The sequence below is a fragment of the Plecotus auritus genome (assembly GCF_963455305.1).
Source record: "Plecotus auritus genome assembly, chromosome: 7".
In the NCBI taxonomy this organism is placed as follows: domain Eukaryota; kingdom Metazoa; phylum Chordata; class Mammalia; order Chiroptera; family Vespertilionidae; genus Plecotus; species Plecotus auritus.
Genome location: NC_137774.1, coordinates 106,603,882 through 106,627,121, shown reverse-complemented (window position 1 = coordinate 106,627,121; position 23,240 = coordinate 106,603,882). Strand labels below are relative to the sequence as shown.

General features: G+C 44.6%; 1 long non-coding RNA gene across 2 annotated transcripts in view; it reads right to left on the bottom strand.

Annotated features, from left to right (window-relative positions):
* The window catches only part of LOC308254324, a 95,769-nt gene that overhangs the window by 71,523 nt on the left and 1,006 nt on the right, over positions 1–23,240 (bottom strand). Inside the window, exon 2 of one of the 2 annotated variants that reach the window (XR_013961212.1) lies at positions 22,940–23,046. This is a non-coding gene — a long non-coding RNA (uncharacterized lncRNA). Of the gene's footprint in view, positions 1–22,885; positions 23,047–23,240 lie in introns of both variants that reach the window. The other variant, XR_013961213.1, reaches the window with a different exon arrangement.

Sequence of the window (23,240 nt, the reverse complement as noted above, 5' to 3'; positions counted from 1 at the left end):
AGGACGGAAAACCCAGTCCTCCCTCAAACCGTTCAGAATAGCCCACTTAGAGAGTTGACTTATGCTATGGCCACCCAGGGGGCAGTTATTTAGCCACAGACTCTTTGAACAAAGGTGGGGGGTGCTTAGGAAGAGAGATTGCCTAGTGGGACTCTGTTATAATTCTAGTTAAAGGATGTTGGGATAAACATCTAATAGACATTTCCACCTCCCCAGGAGCACTCACATGGACCCAGAAAGGAAGGAGTTAGGAGATCAGCTGAAACTCATGTGCTTCTGCTCCAACTCAGACGCTGGGAGAGCAAAACGGAGGTGTGGGGTTCTACTCCTTCATTCTCTTCCTAGCTCCCATTTCCATGGAAAATCAAGGAAGGTGATACTACAGATAACATTACAGATGCTATATCTGGCAAATGCAGAGATAGTTGAAAAGTTAGGTGATCTGACAAAATATTTTCCTCAAATGAATGAGTTTAGCTCTGAGCTTCCATTCATTTGCCCATGTTATCTTTGGTAGGTTATGTTAAAATGTACAAAGGGAAAAGGTCATTCACACAGACACGTAGTCTTGCTGTCACAGTCCGAGCCACCAGACCTTGCCAAAGGAAACTGACCCCAGAGCCTTTCCCCTGCAGGCACAGATGGCAGCTCTGGCAGCAAGCTGTTCCCCTGGGACACGCAGCAGGTCCTATCACTCTTATTCAACTGTCTTGAGCATGTATGGTAGTGCGCAACTGCCAGTGGATGTCTTCACCTGCACATGTTAGAAGGGCTCCTTTAACTCATACATAGATCTGCATATGTAGAATTAAGGCCTTCTTCTAGACACCACATTTCAGAAACAACTCTTCATAGGAATCTATAATTCACTGGGGAAAAAATATGACCAACAGGACTAGAATCAGTGCAGGTATGTTTAACAACTGGCTGTACAGGGAAATAAAACTCTGATTTGTAGTGTTTGCCATTTTCCACAGTGTTAATATTCTCACTACTAATTTCAATGACTGTGGAGTTGGGAAGAGATGCACAAAATTGGCTCTTGGAGGCAGGTGTGAGCCAGCGCAGACCGGCATCAACACACCACTAGTTGGAATCATTAACAACAAATCATCCCTGTCCCTTCTAGGACAGCTTACTTTTCCTAGACCAGTGCAGAGCTATTCTTTTCATTAGATTTGATTTCATTTATGTTATCCTCACCTAAAAAGGGGAGCAAGTCGGGCACTTTTTGGATCACTGTTGTGCCTTGATCTCCTCACTGCTCAGGACTGACTCAATTATTACTTTGGGATTCTGCTGGAGTCTGGGCAACTTTGGAGTGACTTGATAAGAACCTGTGGACCCAAGAGAAACAGACCAGCCCAACGACTGAGGATAGGAGTCCAGACAAACTGGGTTCAAAGTGAATTCTATGATGAAGATAAGCTAGGAGATAGGATTTGGTTCCATGACCTCTCCTAACCTCTCTAAATTGGATATTAAATAATAATATAATAAGCTCATTGGGTAGCTGTGAAGATAAAATAAGCAAAAGTATGTAAAACATCTGGTGCAGCATCTGGCACACAGTGTTCCATAGATAGTAACTATGATTATTATTATTGCTATTACTTGGCCTGGTTTCGATCTCAGCGCTGTTACTGCCTCACTAGTCTATGAGCCCCTTCCTGTGATGTGATCAGGTGTCTGTTTCTTTTGCAGCACACCAGGGGCCACCGAGCAAGGCTCTAGAGAGCCCTAGGGTGGGACATCAGGGTATCAGCCCCTGTAGTCCCACAGACAATCATTTTGTCTTTAGAAGAAACAGCACAACAGACATTTCCAGCAGTAAGGCCATACACAGAGGGTCTCTGAAGTGGACACAGGAGGCTCAGGGCTACCAAAGACCCCAGCCTGAAGCTGACTGCTGGATAGGAGCCTCCCCCTATACTCACGGGTCTTCCAGCCCTGCCCTTTACCTGGCCTGCCTCTGCTCCTCCCTCCGGCCAGCTCTTCCCCTTCACCCCGGTGCTGAAGTCCCAGTCCCAGCTTTCTTCCTAGGCCAGGCACAGGAGGAGCAACACCTTTCAAAGCTGATCACAGTCCTTCTATTTCTGTGGCATGGTATGGTTTTCAAACTCGTTTTACTTCCATATGTATTTTTATCTTATCAAAAGCCGATGAACAAGGCAGGACTGATCTTATTACCCTCACTTCACACAGAGAGGTGAGTGACTGAGCCAAAGGTAGGACAATGTTTGTGGCAGAGCTGGCTGGCCCTTACTTTTAGGTCTCTCTCCCGCATACCTTTCCATTATGCTAGCATTATGCTAGCATTCTAACCAAAAGCCACATTTTCCTAGCAAGCCCCATGCCAAGGCCTGTATAGTCAGGATGATGAATTCTATTAGCCCTCCCTAGTCTATGACTGAACATATTGTTCCCACACTACCGTTGGCTGAAATATCTCTCTGAGCTTGACTAGTTTTATGGGATGAGAGCACAGCTGAGGCCTTGTGCTTCCCTAAATGGACTCTTAGCCTTGGGAGTTATGTAAAGGCTCTGGAATTTTCAGGGAAGATCGCTAAGCAAGCACTGGAGCTGGAGAGGACCTGAGGGATGACCTAGCCTAGCATCTCACTGCACTAATAAGTCAAGGCAGAGAGCTTAAGTGATGCGGATCAAGTCGTCTGACTGGTTGGCCAGTGGCTGAAGGGGCAGCATCCAGGCCTCCTAACTCCTTGTGCATTGGTCTTTCACCCTAGGTCAAGGCTGTTTCTTAGGCTTCTAATCCTCTTCTGAAAGCTTGAGTTGTTGTTAAAAAATGAAAAAAAAAAAAAAAAGAGGCACAGTCATAAACCCAAATATGGAAAAAAATATAAGCTCTTCCTTTTCTATGGCAAGATCCTGCTGTTTCTTTATTTATGTGTTCAAGGAAAAGAAGATTAGAAAATGTCAACTAAGGTAAACAATATTTTATACATAAAGTATTACACCTTTAAATATTCTGTAGTATTTTTCTTTACTATATGTAAGGTGTAATGCCTAAACAATGAGATTTCCTTTTTCAAATGAGACCAAATGTCTGAGTGAGTAGCATGAACACCATGCTCTGAATGTTTTAGAATCCTTCTTGGAATTTTCTTTAAAACCAATAGCAGTCTTTTGCATGTCTCCAGTGAAACTGTCTTCTCTCTTGGTGAAATTGGATTCTTAGCGCCCTCTCTAGCAAAGGCCACAAAAAAGACTCCGTTGTCTTCCTTCATCTCTCCACTGTGGAGAGTCAGAGAATGTTGACCACTTATGTGAACCTGAGTATTCTGCCAACTGTGAGAAAGTTGATCGATCTTGGAAAACCTGTTGTCCTCAGATGAAGAGAGACTAAGAGCTGAGCTTGCTCATATCATCAATAGAGTGACTCAGTCTTCCTTCAGAACCAGATAAATTGTTCCAGGGAGGTGTAACAGGAAGTCCCCTTCTTTCCTCCTCCCAACCTTCCAGACTGCTTGCTGAAGTCAAAAGTTTCTTTTAAAAATGGTTACATATAGAAGGGGAAGGCTGAGACTTGGCAGGGGAGAGATTAACAAAGTAGTGAACCTTTCATTCTTTAATAAAAGATTTTTTTTTAATTAAAGGTAAACACCTGGTTGAGTAACCTAGTTAAGGGAGAGAGTAAGCCTTCAAACAAACAAATTGTGTAAAGGACCCATTTTCAGAGCCTTCCTGGTTTGGATGGTATGAAAAGCTGTAGAAACCAGGAGGTGCCAAATACCTTCAAGAGAAGAAAGGATGTCTATGGACGGTGAGCAAGAGCCCATTAGGGCTCTTTTCCACTAGTTTAACCAGGACAAAGGTAACAGCGCTGACTTACCACCTAACGAATGAAGCTTGAGCTCAGGTTGCCTCAGTTGTACAGAGGCTTAGGTCCTGCCAAGCCTCTCCAGCCAATTTTATGTGTTTACGTTAGTTTTCTTTTTGTTTCCCAGATTATATAAATTTTAGTCCTATGAACTCTGGATTGCCAGGTGGAGGTTCTGAGTGACAGAGTTACATGTGAAGGCCAGTCTGATGTGGGTCATGGATGAAAATGCTTAGAGCTGCTCCTTTCACCTGGGTGTGCAAGAAGGACCACGTCTCTATTTCCTATGAAGCCCCCTGATTTTCAATTGAAAGCTCCACCCTACTTGGATGTTACACACACACACACACACACACACACACACACACACACACACTACCCTGAGGATGGCTGCCCTGCCCATGCTTGAGGAGCTGCTTCCAGGACTGAGAACCCCAGAGCATGTACCCCCATCTCCTCAGGCACATCACACAACCATGTCCCTTTAAGAACCGGCCACTTCCTTGGGCTCCTGAACCAAAAGAGGGCACATCCCCTTCCCTAAAACCCACAGACCTCTTTCTCCTTCTGCCACAAGAGTATTTCCTCTTCACTACACAGCTTCCTACAAGCCACCTGACTCTTCTCTTTCCTGTAATTTTACAATATATATATATATTTTTGCCTACTCTACCTGTAGTATGATAATTAACAAACCAAATGTTAGTTTATCTTCCCATGGAGTGGCAGGCCCTGATCAGAAACTCTCTCAAGAAGAGGGGACTTAAGCTGTTATAATCCAGAAGAGGAAGCCCTTCATGAATTTAGATGGGGCATAGAAGAAGACTACTGCCAAGGAGACTACAGGTTGCACATAAAAAGTGTTCATTTTGTCAAGGGCACATGCCCGGGTTGTGGGCTCGATCATCATTGATGTCTCTCTCTCTCTCTCTCTCTCTCTCTCTCTCTCTCTTCTCCTCTCCTCTCCTCTCCTCTCCTCTCCTCTCCTCTCCTCTCCTCTCCTCTCCTCTCCTCTCCTCTCCTCTCCTCTCCTTTCCTCTCTGAAGTCAATAAAAAACATATTTTTTTTAAAGTGTTCATTTCATGCTAGATCTCAGGGTCAGTGAAAAACTCTCTAAGGGCGTACCCAGCACTTTAAATATTGGCCCAGCTATAAACCAGGTTTGTTTTTCAGCCTCATACTTAGAGAGTCAATATTTGCAAAAATGCTGCAAATATCACCTCAAGGAAATGTTTACTACTGTGCCCCTGGCCTCATTTTTATTGTTTGCTTATTGTTTTTCTTCTCCAGATTCATTAGAAACTCTTATCAGGTGGCTTATAGCCTGGTAGAATGATATACTACCCCTCCTGTTGTCCAGAACTGACCGAGTAAACCTTGACCTCTCCTCGTTCCCTTAGTCAGCAGGACGGGCAGTCCCAGAGGGCTGGAGAGCTGGCCCTGTGCGTGTTTATGCAGCTTCTGTGCAATGCTGGCCCAGCTGCACTGCAAACAGGCCGGCATAAAGGAAGGTGTGCTCTCTGTGGGAACAGGAATCGGTGCTGTTTTTGTGTTTGTTTTTGGTGCATGGTTTCCAATTCACTTGAATCCATTTCACATTAATGGAACAAGCAAGTGCATAGGGTATCTTGTGTTCAAAGACATGATGAATTAGATTCAGTGATGAGTCAGACCTTTGGGGAAGAGTAAAACCTCTCCTAGGGTTCTTCCCAAGGGCTCTCTAAATTCTGTGATACAAATCTAGCTGAGTGTCTGCCCTCCTGAGGATTTGTAGCTTCCAGGTCAGGTTTGTGTGCCATAAACTCACCCAAACAACACTCTTGCTAATGGTGTTTTAAATACCCTTAGTATTGCCAACTTACTGCTAAGCATACGTGAGGGACTGAATAAATAGTCCCCAATTGACTCCACCTCTCTATCTCCAGCTTGTTACTAGCATACCCAAGAAGAGAAATTCCTCCTGAATCAACTCACTAAATCTAGACAGCATTTCAAGCACACTTGAGCTTTCTATCACAATCATTGTTTTATATTTCAGGAACCCACTGGTGCCTGTCTCTGTCTTTAACCATCTGACATTTCTTAAGCCTGTAGCAACAACACCACTAAGTTTACCCAGGATGTTTACCATCAGTCATTCATCATAGCACGTCCATGGGGCAGGTGGCTGTTAGCATTGGCATTTTATGGGCCAGGAATCATACTCCTGATGACACACAGGGAATCTGACACAGAACTATGATCAGAATTCTAAATTCTCGGGGCTGTCTATAACCCAAGACAACAAACGCTACTGAGTTAGGTGACCTTACATTATTTTATGATTGATCCTTTATTCAAAGCACTACCTTCTCTAGAAAGCTTTTCTCAATCATTCCAGTCCACAGTGACTCCTTCCTAGTGCACCCTCCACAATGTGAGAAACGGCTCACCTGTCCAAATTTTAAATGACAGACTAGGAAACAGAAGCATGGCGAAAATGAGACTTTTAATCACACTCTAGAGAGTGGGTGCCCATTGTACAGGATCACGCGTGGGGCAGGGGACATAGCCTATTTATTTAGGCCCTCTTCCAGTTCCTCATTGGCTGAGTACTATTTGATCACCTATTTCCTAATAGGTCGCCTAGGTCTTACTGCCTACCATTGGGTTATTTAAAAAAATGGGCTGGGACCTTCTCTAGTCTCTTCCACTTCCCTTTATCTAGGGGAATCATCCTAGGACATGTGCTATCAGCCATGGTGTACAGCTGTCATCCTGTCTCCCCACCCCCACATCCTGTTTGCTCTGGGGAAATTCAGCAGCAGCCGCCTGGCCACACGCTGTTTCTTTTCTATGAAGATAAATCAGAGGCATATATTTTACACTAACCACTTCCCAAACTCCTAACACATTTTATTTGAATGCTGCATTGGTCTTTAATCACCCCTTCTATATATGAGCAATAATTTCCAGTGGATTACATTACCTTCCCTCTGGAGTATTACCTCCTTGAGGATACTCTTATTTTCATTCCTCTACCAGTCGTAGCAACATGCTTCTTCTCAGATGGGGCTGAGAATGCACTGCCCTGTGGCCACCACTAGCCTGAATGGCTGCTCATTAAGGGCCATAAAATTTATATAAAATAGAATCAACATGTGCTCCTCAGTTTGACCCAAAAAAGGACACATGAATAACCCATCCCAGGTACTGCCTCCCTGGTGTTCTCCTCTGACCCAAGCAGGCTACAGCAACTGCCTCCTACAGCCCTCAAAGAATTCTTGCTGAGCAGACACCATCTGGGAACAGCCCTCTTGGTCTCACAAGTTTATGCAGAAACAGGCTCATGAGCTAACCTTGAAATGAGCACCCACAGATTGTCAGATTGCCCTGGGGAAGTGGGCAGTAAGACAGAGCTGAGTAACAGCCTGTCCCTGTGTTCACACCAAGCTCACGAGTAAGTCCACCTGTCTTCCCAGCACTTTCCCATTTGATGTAATAATTACAGAGAAAACAAAAAATCACTAAGACAAAAGAAAAATGTTAAAATGTTCATTGTAGAACATCTGAGAATAAAGGAGAGTATAAAAAACTATAAAATTATCCATTGCTCTCACAACCCAAAGATAAACATGTGTTTGTATATTTCTTTATAGTCCTATTTTCTATCCTACCTAATAAAAGAGTAATATGCAAATTGACCATACCTCCGCTACACCCACAAGCCACGTCCACCAGCCCATCAGGAGTGAGTATGCAAATTAACCCAAACAAGATGGCTGCAGCCACGGAGAGAGCAGGAGGCTTGAGTTGCCCCTGGCAATGGAGGAAGCCAAGTTTCCACAGCCCTGGTCTACCTTTGCCTCTGCTTAAGGCTACAAAGTTTCAATTATAGAAGATAAATAAATCCCAACAAAAATGGCTGCGGCCACGGAGCAAGCAGGAGGCTTGGCTCTGCTGAAGGCTACAAAGTTTCAATTATAGAAGATAAATAAATCCCAGATACCAGGGCCTTCTCCACTTGAGTTGCTGGGGGACGAGGCCAGCCTGCCAACCACCACAGGCCCCTTGCCCAGGCTGTCCCACACCCCAAGGGAACCCCCACCCTGATCTGGGACACCCTTCAGGGCAAACCAGCCAGCCCCCACCTGTGCACCAGGCCTCTATCCTATCTAATCCTATCTAATAAAAGAATAATATGCAAATTGACCATCACTCCAACACAAGATGGCTGCCCCCATGTGGTCAAAGATGACTGACCCCATGGACATAAGATGGCCGCCACAAGATGGCCAGCAGGGGAGGGCAATTGGGGTCAATCAAGCCTGCAGGGGAGGACAGTTAGGGGTGACCAGGCCGGCAGAGGAGGGAAGTTGGGGATGACCAGGCCTGCAGGGAAGGGCAGTTGTGGGGGACCCAGGCCTGCAGGGGAGAGCAGTTGGGGGGACCAGGCCTGCAGGAGAGAGCAGTTAGGGGTGATCAGGCCTGCAGAGGAGGGTAGTTAGGGGCAAACAGGCTGGCAGGGGAGTGGTTAGGGGGTGATCAGGCTGGCAGGCAGAAGCAATTAGGGGCAATCAGGAAGGCAGGCAGGCGAGCAGTTTGGAGCCAACAGTCCTGGATTGTGAGAAGGATGTCCAACTGCCTGTTTAGGCCTGATCCTACTGGGATCGGGCCTAAACGGGAAGTCGGACATCTCTTGAGGGGTCCCAGATTGGAGAGGGTGCAGGCTGGGCTGAGGGACACACCTTCCATGCACAAATTTCGTGCACTGGGCCTCTAGTGTAAAAATATTTTTCTCTTGTAACTGAAATTATAATTTTATAACCTAATTTTTTTTCACTTAACAGTGGCATTTCACTTAGCATTTTTCATGTTATTAAAAGTTCCAAAAACATGATGTTAATACAGGGGTGGGGAACCTTTTTTCTGCCAAAGGCCATTTGGATATTTATAACATCATTCTCGGGACATACAAAATTATCAACTTAAAAATTAGCCAGCTATTTATGGCCAAACATTTCATTAACTCACCAATAATGTCTTGGCAGGGGCACACCAAATGATTTCTTGGGTCTTATATGCACCCCAGGGCTGGAAGTTCCCCACCCCCGTGTTTATAATTTTTCCTATCATGGAGGCACTCTGATAATTTAACTATGCTTATATTACTATATCGCTCACATGTCATGTTAATGTTCCTACAGGACATGAATTGGAAACCCTCCCTAAATAATCAAATAGACCCTTTTCCTGCTGGAGAAAGTATGTCCCTTATCTATTCACCTGCAGTGATGGCAGATCCCTCTCCCTGCCCCCTGACAGCTTCTCATCTAAAGCACCAGCTATTTTCCTCTGCCTGGGCGTTTTCTCTAGGATTCAAAACCCCAGGGGCAATTCTTAACCAATGAGGGTAGGAGAGTTAGTGGTTAAATATCCCAACTTCCATGACCCTCCCTGGGAAAGGTTTGAAGCTCAGTCTACATGGTTACTTGAAGATTTTCTGTAGGATTGAGTGGTAGATGCCCACGGTGATCATCCACTATTGGCTTTCTTCCCTTCCCCATCTTACTATCCCCACTTCTTCAGGGGTGCTTCTTGGGGTCTACCCCCAAAAAACTAGCCAAACTCAGTCTTGGTCTCTGGGTCTTCTTGGGGGAACTCAAACAAAATAGTCACCTAAACTTATCTGAGAAAGAATATAGAGGGGGAAACTCAATATTTCACAATTGGCCAATAAGTTATTACTAATCATGCACTCTCTGTGGAAACTACCTCATAGAGCTTGCAGCACTACCAGAGAGACTGTCTGAATGCTCCTTCCCTTGTGAGCCATCTTGACTGCCTCCCACCCCCTCTGCAATTCACATGATTTTAGTATAAATAGAATGCCAGTCCCTATTTCTTCAGTGGTCATTTTTTACAACACACACATTTTTTTTGTCTTTAGGACTATTGAACACGCCTGTCACCTTCAGTGGTTGTTCTGCAAAGAATCTGGAGACAAAGTAATTTGAAATGTCAGTGGATTTAAACACACTGAAGTGTCTGCTAAATCCAACCAATCGGTTAATAGTCTTTGTTTATACAGCTGTGTCTTGATATAATCCTGCAGCAACAGTCAAGTACCACATAAATAATTTACCAAGGAGTGCTTGAGGCCAATTCATGAAGCAATTGATGTCTCAAATAAATTAGAAAGCCAAAGAGTCTTTGAAACCTCAAACTGTTTACAAAAGAACTGAGACTCTCTTTCTGCATAAAATAATACAAACCTTTTGTACATTTCTAGAACATTTTCTACCAAGAACTGTTTTGTATTCTAACGATTAAAGAGTTTATGGGCCTTTCCTGCTCCCCAGTTCTTCAGAACCTCATTTCCCACCACAGTATATTTTTTCCTTCTTCAGATCTTGCTTTTTATGCTACTTTAGAGACATATGAAAATTGTTAGAGGCTAAATTATGGTAGATTTCCCTACTGATACATAACTAAAAATCAACACAATTCTAAATCACAAAATTAGTAGAAGAAAGACAACAAAGTCCTAATATTTCCTATGATACATATCTGGATGATTTTTGAAGTATCAACTACATTCCAAAAATATTTCTTCTCTTTTCCTAAGCATAGACCTAGTTTGCCTATTCACTAACCCCATCAGTGACACATCTGTGATTATGAGTCAGTTTGTAGAATGATGAAGTGAAAAACTAGCTGACATCCCAGGTCCCATATTCAGCTACACCTTATATATAAGCTAACAGCCAAAGAATTAAGGGCTGCCCCAAATTTGGTCCTCTGGTTAGTATTCAGACATGTGGTGAATTTATTTTACAGGTAAGTAAAACATCTCATCCAAAAAGGCTATTGTGATGCTAGAGCCCCCTCAAATGAGGATGTTACAGTGAAAATCATATTAATGTACATATCACCAAACAAATGTCCCTACCAGTTTCTCTCCCGGCTTCTGGAAACAAATTGACCTTAAACAGCCACTGGACAGGGGTGGCAGCACAGCCCATTTATCAGCACTCGTGCTGGCCAAACCCTCAGCTGATGGTTTGGTCAGAGGATGAATGGGAGCAGACTGTCCAAGCAATTCAAGTGGCCTGAGATAAGAGTCCTCCATATCTCAGGACTTGTAGTTGACACGGAGAAAACCCTGACTCAATCTAGCTCAAGGGAAAAAAAAAAAAAAGAGGGGAGGAGCTTTGGGGTTATGTATCTGGGGAGTCCTGGGTCTTCAGGAGAGTCCAGTGAACTTTAGGCAAGGCTAATCCAGGGGCTCACACAGTGCCACCAGGCCCATGCTCCCATCTCTTCTCCCTCTGGTTGTGGTTGCCTGGAAAGTTGGAGGCTCCACAGACTGGAGCCTCTCCTTTCTCCTCCCCAGCTCCAGTAAGCCTTGGGGCTGTCCTGTTTGATGCGGCTTGCACCACTTGCCCATCCTCAGTCTTAGCATAAATCTGGAGAGAGGGGTGGTTCCCCAAGAGATCCTGGGCAAGCAAGAAAAGAAGTCCACTCTGATGTTTTATCCCTCACTTAGAGCACATGTTGATTGAAAACAGCAACAATGTTATGCATCTTCATGCTCGAAGCAGCCAGCATTGACCCTCATCTCTAGTAAGTGCTCATCGCCATTTGTGCATCAGTTGATTGACTAGTGCAGAATAAAGCCAGGGGGTTTCTTTTAAGCAAAGGCCACGCATGGCAGTCTGTGAAGACAAAGTACCTCACCAAAAAAGTCAGAGCTTACTCACACAAGCTCTTAGGGAATCTTTGGAGACGTTTGCCTATCTTAGAAAGCATGTTAACTTCAAACAGGAAGCCCAAAGGTAGAAAGGGAGACCCCACTCCATCTAGATCTAAATTCTCAACAACAGAGAATAGCATTTTGAGGGGTGAACCTGTGGCTGGTCCTGTGTAGAGGGGAAATGGGGAGCTACTTACGTAATATTCTAACAACTTCACAAGCACTTTTAAGTCCCCAATTTCTCCCCAGGGAATCAACCAAAGCCTGTGTGGTAGAGTATTATAGAAAAAACACTGGGATGATATTCTGCTATTAATAAGATGTGTGATTGTCAGCAAATCACTCGGTTTCTCTGAATATTTGTTGCCTCATCTAAAAAGCAAGGAATTAGTTGTCTTCAAGCTCTGGCATTCTGTAACCCATAACTTACTGAGTGCTGAAGAAAAGGACTGGCTTCCAACCTGGGCTGCATATTAGAAATAGTTTGGGAGCTTTAAAAATAACTCTGATGCCTAGGCCACACCTCAGACCAATTACTAAATAAGAGTTCCTGGTGACAGGAACAGCATCAATATAGATTTTAAACCTCCCCAGGTAATTCTGACTTTAAGCCAAGATTTCACTACCCTATTTCATTCTGCAATCTTTTAGAAGAGTGAGCTGAACAGGGTGAAAGATGAGCCCTGGCAAAGGACGCCTCCCAGAGACCCTGTGCATGTGGGCCTGACACTGGTGGTATCTGCCATGAACATTCCAATTGCTGCATTAGAAATGGTCTTTCACTGATGTTCCTAGTGTCATCGGGCACTCAACACATTTTCAGGGCAACTTTCCAGAGTTAGGGTGTTATTATTTTTGGTGCTGACTTCTTAGCATAAATTGTTTACCTGAAGCCATCTCAGCCAAAGGACATTTTTCACTATGAAGAGAATAGGAAACTTCAGGGTACTCCACATGTTGCATAATAAGCTATGAAATGAGAGGCACCCAAGTGATAGTTTAATCATTTCCCCTCTCTTATGTAATAACACATATTTTTGTTCAATTACATGAATCATCAAATTTGCTCTAACATCAGAAGGCACTGAAAAGTAGGGGGGAATATATCCTTGGCAATTAGATGCTTTTTAAAAGAAAAAAAATAGTAATCAGTTGAGCTTTCTGTGGTTCAATAGTGCTAACCAGCACTTATGTCACTTTCAATGACAGGTTGGTCTGTTTCATTGAACCTTTCTTCCCAGGGGAAAAAAATTTGCTCTACAATTTCGTGATCACATCCATACCTCCTACCACAAAATCCTGTGTTCCATGCAAGCCTGCCTCCTACGTGCGAAGGCTTGCTTCTCACTTTTGTTGTTTGTTCCTTCTTGTCTCTGCTTTGTGAGCTATGATGCCCTTTCAAAGCAGCAAGATAGAAACAACTTGGGTTGATGTTTCACAAAGTTACCTGATCTCCATGAAACACCATTCATCTAAGGATTCTAAAATGTAGCTCACACAACTGAAAAACCTGACATAAATGAAGTCAATGGATAGGTGAGCCCTCTTCACTCCCCACCCACTTTCTCCTCAGCATTAAAACAAGGAAACATGGTGGTGATTAGATAAAAACATATGTCAGTTAACCAAAGTTAGCATCGTTAATTTTCTTTAAAGAGGCTCAGACTCCTGGCATATGTTTTCCTCTTTGTGTAGGGAGATCCCTGGGTGGGAGGGCATGGGGGGTGGGAGGGAAGGCTTGTGATTATTTTGTATGGCTTCAAACTCAGTATTTCCTGTACTTCAGTGTAGATAGCACTTCTATGGGAATGCTCAAAACCTACCTCTTCTACAGAACACTTCCTGAAGTGATTTCCCATAATAATTTGGATTTTGGTTTCTCTTCATTAATCACATTGCCTGATAATACCAAACTCCATTTCCACAGGGCAACCCTTGCCTGGGGTTGAGTAGAAGTCATCCCTTTTCAAAGGAGTTTGGGTCCCTAACTCTTCATTGTCTCTACCACTCCTATTTCACTCACTTAAGTTAGCATTACTTTTTCTGGGATCTTATCACCCATTGCTCTCACATTCCCTGAATCCCTCTGGGAGTTTTAAGAAGCTTCTATTAGTCAGAGTTTTCCAGAGAAACAAAACACTGTATGATATGTATATGAGAGAGAGAGAGAATTTAAGGAATTGGCTCATGTGATTATGGGGGGCTGTCAAGTTCAAAATTTGTAGGGCAGACTAGCAGCCTAGAAATTCAAGTAAGAGTTGGTCTTGCAATCTTAAATCTGATTGCAAGAAAGTTAAGTCAGGCAGGTTTCTATGTTGCTGTCTGGATGCAGAACTCATTCTTCAGTTTTTGCTCTTAAGTCCTTCAACTGATTAAATGAGGTCCACCCACATTATGGAGGGTATTCTGCTTTACTTAAAGTCTGCTGATTGTAAGTGTTAATCACATCTTTAAAAAATACCTTCAAAGCAGCATCTCACCTAGTTTTGACCAAACAATTGAGCACCAAAGCTTAGCCAAGTTGACACATAAAATTAACCATCATGGAACTTCAGGGAATAGGGCCCGTTTCTCAGGAAATACAATGTTAATCACCCCTTACTTCCATTTCAACCCTCCTCCTTGACTAACCATAGGGCTCTTTATCTAGTAACAAGACCAGGGAGCCTTGTATTCCTCCAAAGTTAATGATGATATTCTGAGAAACCTTTTGTCTGCTATAGCACCCCTTCCCTGAGACAGGACATACTGCAAGCCTGAGCTGCCTGAGTGGGAGAAAGACCTGGGGTACAAAGACATATGGAAAACCACATCCTCAAGAAGTATTTCAGAATGTCACCAGCCACTGAGACATTCTGTGTTCCTCAGTGCTGTTACAGCTGAGCCCTCTCTTTTCCTGCCCAAATGACAGAGTTTTCTTCATGGCTGTTGTTAATTCTTCAACACTCATTTATCCTTAAACATTTTTGTGTCCTGACTTCTGCTTCCCATCCCCACCTAACTGAAACTGCTTGTTGGAGATTTCTTGATGATTCATGAATTGGGCCCACTCTCTTTGGCCCTCAGCTGCATTTGGGGTTGTTACCGCATCTTCCTTTCTGGCTCTTTTTCTTAGGCTCTATTTGTGAGAGAATCTTTTCTATCTGACATCCTAAGTACAGTATTCCCCAACAATCTGTTGTTGTTGTTGTTAATCCTCACCTGAGGATATTTTTCCAATGGTTTTTAGGGAAAGTAGAAAAGAGAAGGAAAGACACAGAGAAACATCGATGGGAGAGAAACACATTGCTTGGTTGCCTCCTGCAGGCGCCCAGACCAGGGTGAGGGCCGGAGAGGATCCTGCAACCAAGGTATGTGCCTTTGATCTGAATCGAACCAGGGATCCTTTGATCCACAGGTTGACACTATCCACTGAGTCAAACCCTCTAGGCACTGGTCACCAACCGGTGGTCCACGGACCACTGGTGGGTGGTCCGTGAGGTCCGAAAGGTTGGTGACCGCTGGTCTAGGGCTCCTTAACAATCTTATTTACCCTCCAACATCATCATCTTGATAAAGAAGATCCCAAAATATTTATCTCTAGCTCCAAACTGTCTCATAAGCTCTAGATTAATATTTTTCTCCATATTTAGGATCTCTCCACTATATCTCACTATGTCAAAAAATCATTGTAAAAAAAGTGTGTGTGTATGTGTGTTTCTGATACTGAATGCTCTATGAATGTATCATATTTTCCAAATACTCAGGGTTTCAACTTAAAGTTGAAGGGTATTTTCTGGCCATTGTTTTGCCCTGGCCCCCACATACACCTCATTTCCATGCACTATTTATTCTACCAGTATGTTGTCTCACAGTCTCTCACACTGCCCCTGCCCATGATGTTCTCACTGCCACCATCCTGGTGAAGAAGGCCTTCTCATCCCTCATTTCCTGTCTTGCAATGGCCACCTCACTGTCCTCACTCTACCCGCAGAGGAGCCTCCCGGTGTTCCTAAGCACATGTGGGATTCTCATTCTCCATCCCCGCTCAGGTTCTTTCCTCTGCAATGACCTTTCAGGAAGTTGCCCTTGTATCCAGAGACTTTACTCTGTGCCATTTTGGCCTTTCACCATATTGCCTTGAAGCTATTTGTGCATCTCTAGTTTACCCATGTGACCTTAATTTGTCTTGGAAGCCCCCGTAAAGGTAAAGAGTTTATAATCTGAAAGGGCAGCAAGCTACACCCACCAGTACAAAGTATTGCTCATGAAGGAGCTTTATCGATATTTGTGGAAGGAAGGCGTGTACATCAATCTTGCTTCTTCTCTGGAATTTAAACTAAGGATAAGGACTTTGCCTCAAACTCTTCTATTCTCATTCCCACTCCAAGTCCAGGCTAGTGTGGGACACACAGATCACAATAAACCTCTGTCACTTGAGGGACTTACAGACTTAAAAACACCTGGAAAGAACTACCCTGCCTTGAGCCAGAAAGAGCTCTCAATGCGAGATAGCAAACTGGTGCCTACAGACAGAGTGCAGGGCCACATACTGATTGCAAATGTACTTTGATGATTCTCCTAAGGTTTTAAATTAGTTGCTATAATAATAATAAGGCATTTAATAAATCAGAAGTTGCATACAATAATCTGGATCTACACCTTCTCTCAAAAAACCAATGACATTTAACAACATGGTACCCATATTCCCACTGGATGACAATTGGCTGGAGCTGATTCAGGGGCCCCCTTGGGACAGAATCTATACTCCAATGTGCTGCAATTCCTTCCTGCCCTATGTAAAGTACCTGCCTGGTCCCTATAGTCACAGGAGTTTACAACCCTGGATCTAAGCCATTCAGGATCATACTTCCTTTGGTAGCCACACACCAGGTGGGCTCTTCCTATGACAATAAAAGTATCCCAAACCTCACACTGACCGCCATCTCCAGGCTGACAATGAAGGCCCACTTCACAGGGACCTGTGGAGCCATTCTCTGCACCAATTACTGCCTGCGACCTCATTCTGTTTCCTCTTTCTTCTCCTCAGTTTCACGTGAAAGCAAGCCAAGACCCTAAACAAAAACAAGCTTTCATCCTCACTCTCCTTAAAGGACAAATTGGAGCAACTATTGCCAGCCCATCCCAAGCACAAACACTGGCGAGTTTTACGTAGCCCAAAGGCCCATGGACTCCAAGGGGAAATGAAGGGAATTTCCCAAGTCAAGCAAGGATTCAGCACTACTGGTTCCAAAAACGTTTTCAGATAAAATGTGAAGTCCTCTGGATATTTTGTTTATAAAAAAGACAAGGGACTCCCCAGAATCTTCCAGACGATTAAGTGAATCTACCCCTTTCATGCCATTACCTCCATACTGTAGACTCAGCCTCCATAACAAAACAAGACAGTACGGTCTTGAAACAGACTGACCCTTCAGCGTAGCAGAAATACTAATGATGACTGTGAAATGTAAGCTGCTGGATGCAGTCCCAGCTGAGATAAGTGAAACAGGGCAATTCTTTAAGTGGAAGTATGTGTTCAATTAATGTGTCATCAAATTCCTCAGGTATTACTGTAATCTATTCTTTTCTCACAGCCAGTCTTTTTTGAGAGTAAAGTATATAATTATATATACATAGGTTATGATTTGACTATGCTTTTCTTCCATAATTTTTATTTTTATTTATTTTTTTAAAATATATTTTTTATTGATTTCAGGGAGGAAGGGAGAGGGAGAGATAGAAACATCAATGATGAGAGAGAATCAGTGATTGGCTGCCTCATGCACACCCCCCACTGGGGATCAAGCCCACAACCCAGGCATGTGCCCTTGACTGGAATCGAACTTGGGACCCTTCAGTCTGCAGGCCAACGCTCTATCCACTGGGCCAAACCAGCCAGGGCCTTCCTGAATTTTTGAGAAACGTAATTAGCTACATCGGAAGCATATTTCCTAGGTCGTTTTTAATACCAATGAAGGGTGAGTTGTAGTCACCTTGCAGGTGCCTTGGCTCTAAAGAAGCAGGAGGTTTTCTGGTTAAAACCATCACCTTAGCCTGACCTGTGACCAGACAGACATTTACCTAATACAGGTTTCTAGATGTGTGTGTTATTAGAAAGAACTAGAAGCCATGCAGCTGAGCAGGCGTTGGAGGAGCTAAAGGTCAATGATTTAATTCACCAGAGCCTCTGCCTCGCGTGTGCAGAGGAAGCCCACACCCTCGGGGACCTTTCCTGGGGGTGGGAGCAGGGTGCTGGGCACTCAGGCTGGCCTGCCTGAGGGGCACTAGGAGCCGGGCATGGGCAGACCCACAAAGCCCTGTTCCCATGCGCAGGTGCCTGGTGACAGTAATGACAATAATAAAAACAATACAAGCGCAGACAGTTTCAGGCCTCTGAGGGGCTGAGTGCTTCTCAGCTGGCCCTCCTTGCTTTGAGACACAAAGGTCAAGTGCTAACCTGAGTGGGGGTTGCTCAGCACACCTACCCCTCTCCCCAAACTGCCCATCCCCCAAATCCACACTATGTTCAGGTCACAAACTAGCAGCCATGGGACTGGGCCCCGCCTGCAGGAAGGCTTTATTCACTCCACAGAGTTCTCTGCTCACTATCTTGTTCTTGGCCATTGCACAGAGTCCTGTCTGCCCTGAAGGGGACTGCAGCACCCCTACCTTTAACACCTGGCTCCCAGGTCCTCACCCTGCGCCTTCCAGGCACCACTATGACCCCTCCCCGTGGGCTCCTCGGCCAGGGACTCGCTGTCCTACCTCAGGACTTTATTCTTTATTATTTTTTAAATATATTTTTATTGATTTCAGAGAGGGAGGGAGAGGAAGAGAGAGATAGAAACATCAACGATGAGTGAGAATCATTGATCGTCTGCCTCCTGCACGCCCCCTACTGGGGATCGAGCCCACAACCTGGGCATGTGCCCTTGATTGGAATCGAACCTAGGACCCTTCAGTCTGCAGACCGATGCTCTATCCACTGAGCCAAACCGGCTAGGGCAGGACTTTATTCTTATTGATAGCATAGTGTAAGCATCTTCTCAGTCTTTGTGGTCGGTATGTGCCCTGCTTCTCTCCTATTGGAAACAGTGAGCTCCTTGAACCTGTACTCCAGGTATTTTCATACAGCGTGTTTTTAAGGGGCATCTGAAAGTACCATGGAGAAGATGAGGTGGGTGGGAAGACAGGAAAAGAGAGGAAAACATGGTAAAGAACCAGCTCATTTCTTTTCATAATTTCCTTCAAGGCATACAAAAAAGATTCATTCTACCCATTCTCCAGATCTGTCACTGAGGCCCAAAGACTGCAATGAAATCCAACACAGACCCTCTGTGGGTGGGGCCTGGATCTGCACCTAGACTTTCAACTCAGTGCTCTTCCTGAGGAAGATAAGTTGTCTTATGTTCCTTTGACCTATCTAGATATTTCCCCAGAAGCAAGAAGAAGCAAAAGAAATAGTTCTATCTGAACAAAGGAAGAAACCAAACCAGATGAAACTCCTCTTTCTGTCAATCATGGTGGAGGTGCCTGAAGAGTGCAGCAGATGGGCCAAATTAAGCCCTTTTGCTCAGCAACCCTCCCCCTACCCCCGTCTCGGAGTGTTTCTTTTTCTCCTGTAGGAAGAGTCCAGAGCTTCCTGTTGCCGCGCTCAGCCCGCCAGCACTGCATGCTCATGGGTGCTCAGAGGCCTGCTTCCAGATTCCTGACCAATGAAGCCACCTTGGAGATGTTCTAAGCTGTGGAATGCAAGCCTATTTTGCTTGGTAGGAAAAATCTGCTATTTTGTACCTTATTTTCACCTCTCTAGGAAAATTTTAAGAATGACAAAGTTACTCCCACACCTAGCCCCACCTCCCCCACCCCCAGAGAAGAGGAGGTGAAGGCTGGGCTCATTTTAATTTTGTCTAGTAAAACAAAGACATAGGCAGTTACCTGGACAGAATTCATACCAATAACAAGAGGAGAGGGGCATATTTGGGAAGAGCAAGGTCGGTGTTAGGAGTAAGGGGAGTTAAGGTGCAATTGAATTGTTTAATCTTCCCTAGGCAGGGCCAGAGCCACCAGGCACTTGGTTGCTGCTGAGTGAGAAAACTCTGCCTTTTGGGTGGTTTAAGGTCTCCAATATCACCCTGATGTTGGAATTAGGCAGCCGGTGCCAAAACCTCACTCTTAGAAGCCAGGTCAAACCAGGCCTCTTTCTAGACAAGGCCAGGGGCAGAGCAAAGCGGGCATCAGAATGTCTGCCAGTTCTCAGAGTGGCGTATCCTGGGGCCACAGGACTCAGCCAGCCAGAGCAGAGCGGGAAGATAACCTGGGAATTCACCTGCGCTCCAAAGCGTGAGGCCCCACTGCTCAGCTCAGGCAACTCCTTACTTTATACCATATCTACATTTGGGGGGATGCATTCTCTCCTGACCAGCTCCTGTGAGGTAACAGTATGTTCCAAAGACTGGATGAGCTACCTGGGTGATGGTTCCAGGGCCAAGGATTTGGATTCTGTTCAAATGCATATAGCCCTAGGAAGCCTCCATCTGGGCTGGCTGGCAGGGGTCAAGTTTGTTGAATTTCATTATTTAAATAGGTGATCTCTTAACATGTTTCAAAACTCAAAATGATATAAAAAGTTGCATTGAAAATTCTAACACCCTCTTCCCTACTATCACCCCTTCCATTCCATTCTCCACCACCAAAGTATTGGTTCTCCACTATTTCTTTATGCAAATACAAGCAAATATAAATCTATATTCATTTCCCATCCCTTGCACAAAATGTAGCAAACTATTTTTATTTTATTTTATTGATATTTCACAGAGAGGAAGGGAGAGGGATAGAGAGCTAGAAACATCGATGAGAGAGATACATCAATCAGCTGCCTCCTGCACACCTCCCACTGGGGATGTGCCCGCAACCAAGGTACATGCCCTTGACCGGAATCGAACCCGGGACCTTTCAGTCCGCAGGCCGACGCTCTATCCACTGAGCCAAACCGGTATCAGCTGTAGCAAACTATTTACACTGTTTTGTATTTTGCTGTCAATCATTCGCTGTCAATTTACTGCCTCATTCATTTTTTGTAGCTGTGTAGTGTGCATGTGGTTCCATCACTGTTCATTTAACTGTCCTCTATAGACGGTCCCTTAGGCTGTGTTCAAGCTTTGCCATTACAAAATAGGCCGCAATGGACAATCTTATACGCACATCCTGTTATATATATGCAAATCTGTGTGTGTAGGAAAATTCCCAGAACTGAGATTGCTGGATCCAAGAGTCAATGCAATTATCATTTTGAGGGATATAATGCAATTGCCTTCCATGCAACTGGCCTGTTTACCCCTCACAAGCATCATAGGAGATGGAAATGTTTGAGGCCAGATGGGTCCCTGTGCTGGGGGCAGGCCTGAAGCCCCTGTGAGAAAGGTGCGAGCGGCACCCAGGGAGCACTGGAATGAGTCTCGAAGATGTTGAGTCCACTCAGGTTGCTCTGGGTCTTGGAAAGCGCTCTGTAGCATGATTGCCCCTGGGAGACCCCTTTCAGAAAAAAACCCTTGATGAAGAACTCAAATCCGATTGGACATTCTCAAGATGATTTTTGAGCCTCTGAGACTTTTGTTGTCAGAGGCTGGAACCCTGGATAATGACAGGAGGGTAGTGGGTACCACGGGGAGAGAGAGAGAGCGAGCACTGGCCTGGGGGTCTGGATTCATGTGTTCTAATTTCACTGCCTTTCTGAGACCTAACTTGCTCTCTGAGCTTCAGGTTCCTCACCTGGGCAATAAATTAAGTCAGGAGAGTCCAGGGAGTCAGATCATGTGGATGGAAGCCCCTCACGATCTGTCAAATACTCTTCCTGTGTTGGGTTATTATTGCTGAAAGGCAATGTCCAGTCAGAGTGCTGAGACCTGTGGATTAGGCAAGGCAAGTGAAGGAAACACAGGCTATGAGAAACCGAGTCACGTGGGTCCCTCAGGGGTAACCTGGGTCATTTGCAGAGAATACATGGGCCAGCCTATTCTACACATTGAAGACAAGTCCTGTGATTGGAAACTCTCTGGCTCCTTCCCCAACACTTCTTGGCCTTTGGCAAGTTTATCATGGACATGAGAAAGACATTCTGTTTCTTTGGGGTCAGAGATGAACTCATTTCCCTCTTCAATGCCATGAGCACAAAGGCCAATCCCCTTTACCAAGAAACCGCAAACAGTGCTGAGAGTGGCGCCCTTCTGGATGGGGGTTGGAGGGGGGGAGGGAACATACATCTATGAATATTCATTCACTGTGCACTTAGGAGTGTTCTGTGTAAAGACCCTTTGAAAACTGATGAGAATTGGCATAAAAGAGTTTGATTAATTCCTGAGTCAGCTGGCCCCTGCCCGAGAACACATGCAATGGTTGTCATAGAGAGCTGGTTTACAAAGAACATGTTTCTGCAGATGTGTGGGCTTGCACTGCAGCGGCCTCCCACTCTCTGGCAAGTACAGCACAGACTCCGGGATTGGGCTGGGCCTTTAAGAATTAAGCCACAGATCTAAAACCCAAATTCAGCTCCCTAAGGGAGCATCCTCCATGCTCACATTCCCTATCATGCGAGGTCTGAGTATGAGGGACCTCTACCTGAAACTGCCCCCTCTTCCTCCCTGCTCTCTCAGCTCCCACCTGTCCTAGACGGACCGCCTCAGCCTACTGCCTCCTGGTGAAGGCTCCCCCAACCGCTCCATCTCACTGGGATGCTTCATTCTGCAGTCACTGAACTGCTGGCAGATGCCTCCCATTTGAGAATTAATTACACACCTTGCCACCTTGTCATGTCTCCCTGCATTGTTGGCCTGTGTTAATAATGAGTTTCATTATCATTATTTAACTTTTTACATGTTCTTTCCCTGTTCATTCACTCCCACGCTCATTTTCATTCAACAAACCTATATCAAGCAATAATATACCTTGACTAAGTGCTGAAGATGCAAAGATAATGATGAAAATAATAATAATGCAATAACACTACAACAACAATATTTACAAACAACAAAATAACAATATTTACTAAGTTCTATACTCTAGCATCTGGACTAGACTCTACCTCACTTAATTCCCACCACAACCCTTGGAAGGAAGGTTTATTATTATGCCTATTTTACAAATAAGGAAACTCAAGTTCAAAGAGGTTAATTAATTTACCTGAGGCTACATTTATTAATTAGTGATTAATAGTGCTGTCCCCCAGAAGTGAAGGGCAGGGCAACAAGCATATCTTGCTACCACACAGCTGCCGATGGTCTGTCCATGGTCTCCCCTGCCCCTGGCTCTGCCTGCCACCTCCCTTTACCTGGTTCCCAGTCCAGCCTTTGCCCCTGAGGTTGAAGAGAAGACATCTGGTCACCTGAGCTTGACTTCTTCCCAGCTTCAAGTTGTGAGTCCTGCCTAAGACTTCAGATGACTTGCCCCTGTTCTCTGGGTCAGTCAGAGGGCATGGAGGTGAGGCGGCACCTGGTGACAATGCAGAGAAGATTGCATTCTAAATTTGAATCCAGGACTGAGTAGAGAAAAGTTCACATCAACAGTGAGGAATTCTTGAGGAAAAGAGAAATAGACTTTCCAACAGTGTCTGTGTCAACAAACTCTGCTGGCAGAATTGTAGAAAGAGGAATCAGGCATGTGAAGGGTGAGGAGGCATGAATTAA